The following is a 3,292-nucleotide window of genomic DNA, read 5'->3' on the forward strand; positions in this document are numbered from 1 at the left end:
CAAGGTTGCCGGCCATGCCGATGGCTGTCCGAAAAATAAGCGCAGTGCTTATTTTTCGTGCTCCCTGCCGACTCATCGTCCAGCAGTCGTGGTGCACAGATTTTCCCAACGATGGCTAGACAATGTGCTACGAATATGAACCCGAATGCTGCACAAATGGCAGTCGGGCAGCTGTCGCATTCAAGATCGTGTACTATGTGTGAAGGCCCCTTAGAATATCAACCTAAGCCTCCTAAGAGGGATAAAGGGAGGGAAGGAGGTAGAGAAATACTGAGAGAAGAGGGAGAAAAGGGATACAGAGAAAGAAATGGAGAGTAAGAGGAAAGAGAAGGGAAGGAGACAATTGAGGGGAGGGAGGAAAAAGAGGAGGGAAGGGGAGAGAAAGAGGAAAGAGGAGGGATGGAGAAGTTAGAGGGATGAGAGGAGAAAGAGAATAAGTAGGGAAGGGAAGAAAGGGAGAGGGTAGAGAAGAAGAAGGAGGGGCTAACATTAAATTTTGTAACACGCACAAACACACCGTACCCAGGGGGGGGGGGGGTCGGACAACCCCCCCACCTATCTGCTAAAAGGTCCACGTTGAGAAAGTCAAAACGAAAAAGTAGGGCTCTTCTGTCGCATTTCTGGAGTACATCAGGAATATGCACCCAGATATGTCAATTTTTCAAATCCTCGAGCCCCACTGATGATTTGACTCGCTTCGCTCGCCATTCGTCCCTCTTCAAGTAGTTACAAAGGTGCACATTTAGTGAAAAAAGACCCTCTCCTTTCACAGCTCTGGGTACGGTCTTGCAAACACACACACACACACACACACCCGGCCCGGTAGCTCAGTGGGAAGAGCGTCTGCCTTACAACCAGAAGGACCGGAGTTCGATTCCCCGGCCGGGTGAAGATAAGTTGGGTTTACCTTCTTTCACGTGTGGCCCCTGTTCACCTACCAGTGATCGAGTTGGTACGCGACGTAAGGTGAGGAGTTGTGATCTCGTTGTCGCGGTGTGTTGTGTGTGAGTGGTCTCAGTATTCCCCAAAGATCGGTCACCGAGCTCTGAGCTCCTTCCGTAGGGGAACGGCTGCATGGCTGTCTCGAGATCGAGAGACTCGCAGCAGACCAAGGGGTGAATTACACACGTTACCCTTACCAGTAGCTATTACCTGTAGCTGCAAACCAAGTGCCACACGTAAAGCCAGTATACACTTACACACACCTGACTGAGAGGCCGGGAAGCAGCAGCAGGTGTGTGCCGTGTGTCTAGGCCGTTGTGGTCACTTCCGGGAGTAGTGAACCATGCAGCATGTGCACGAGGAGCGTGATGACTGATGATGCGGCAGTAGAGCCACCGCACGTAATTTTTTTTTTTTTTTTTTTTTTTACGTTGTTGCCTATTGCGCCGGTAGGCATCTTCCCGGTGGGGCCTGATGGTCGGCCCAAGGCTTCTTCCAGGTGGGGCCTGATGGTCGGCCCAGCCCGTTCTGGCGCAGGCGAGTGTTTATAGTGGCGCCATCTTGCATTGGCTCATGCTGCCCCCCGGAACTCGTTCTTGATTCGCTTGGACGGCTTCCTCTAGAGTACGGGTTGATGGGTGGTCTTCAGGACAGCATGTGGGTAGTTTTAAGCCACTCGGCGGTGACTGAAAAATCCGAGTGGTAGCGTGAGGATTCGAACCCGCGTCGTCCATCACGCGGCGAATGTGGGTCCAGTACGCTATCACTTCGGCCACCGCCTACCCCAAATGCTATATAGTTACACCAGAGGACGACAGCTTTACGATTGTTGACGATTGGCACTCGGCAGCAATCGTGGATAATCGTTATAGACTCGTAATAAAACTTGAAGACAGTCGGTGACAATCGGGATGATTTTGAGAATCGGGGAAATTTTTCAAACATGTTTAGAAACACACCGATTCTCTGCAATCGGCATAAATCGGGAAGTAGTCGGGAGCAATCGAGATCGAGACAATCAGGAGACAATCGGCATAAATCAGTGACAAGCTGTGCCTGTTCCACAGGCACAGCTTGTCTGTAGTTACCTTCTTGATCCTGTGGGGGCCCACTCTAGCAAATATCTCATCAAAAAGTGGGGACATCCTCACAAAACTCTTAAAGCGTTGCACGTCACCGATCGAAGTCCCTGCGTCGATCTCTCCATCACTGTGTGGTATTCACTCTGGTGTCTGTAACAATATTTTCTTGTTCCATTCTGGTTCTAGAGAGATGTAGAGTCTCTGGTGGCTGAAGGCAAAATGCAGAATTGCGGCGGCAATTGCCCCAAAACAGGCTTCTATATACCCGAGAATGGTAGATTAATTAGCAAATACATCGGCCAAAAAAATGGGAAAATTCGGCAGGACATCGAGTGTCGGCAGGAATCGGGAGCTTCGTAAGGTAATCGGCCTAGAATCGGTAGAGACTCGGTACAATCGTCCTGAGAGTCGTCAAAAGTGTCGCAGTATATATCGGGCAGAATCGGCAAGGTTTCGGTAAGGTCTCGTGAGTCTATCGTATTGCATGCCGAGAAATGACAATCGGAGACGATTATCGGAGTTTCATTGTCGGCAATAATCGTAAAGCTATCGTCCTCTGGTGTAACCATAGCATAAGATGATAAGAGGTATGGGTCACGGGTGGTCGGGTCTTCCGGGCCAGTTATATGGGTTGATTTTCCTGTCTGGTTTTCAAATTGGGGCGATATTTATTGTAATGAATTTTTGGTTGGCTTTTCAAATGCCTAATCTTCAATATTAAATGTATCATAGGGAAACTTGACGATAAAAAGTTGAGATTGGAAAAAAAATGGACAAAACCGAGGTGGATGTATTAATTACCGTAAAGGAGATAATTATATAGGCTACTCTTTGGATAAACTTGGTAATGAAAGCTACAGTTGTCCCCCGCAGATTCCTGCCCAGAATAATAAAAATAAGAAAAAAGAATACAGATAAATAGGCAGCAACAGAAAAGTACAAAAAGAAATGAGCCATGAGAAAACTTTACTGCTTCGCTGGTACCGGAGAAATATATAGGTATTATACAGTATATATATATATATATATATATATATATATATATATATATATATATATATATATATATATATATATAAGAACTTTAGTAAAGGCCAAGCAAATTTAGACAGGAGTAGGGAGGAAGAGGAAGAGGAGTTACTTCCGATGGTGAGGAAAGCTAAATAGTGTGACGCCATTGTAAAGCAGAGTGTGTGAATAAGTAAAAAAGAGGAAGGTTCAAGAGGAGGAGGACCTACAAAGCGGTACAGGCAAAAAAAAGAAGAGGA

The sequence above is a fragment of the Eriocheir sinensis genome, chromosome 14, assembly GCF_024679095.1.
Source record: "Eriocheir sinensis breed Jianghai 21 chromosome 14, ASM2467909v1, whole genome shotgun sequence".
NCBI lineage: Eukaryota > Metazoa > Arthropoda > Malacostraca > Decapoda > Varunidae > Eriocheir > Eriocheir sinensis.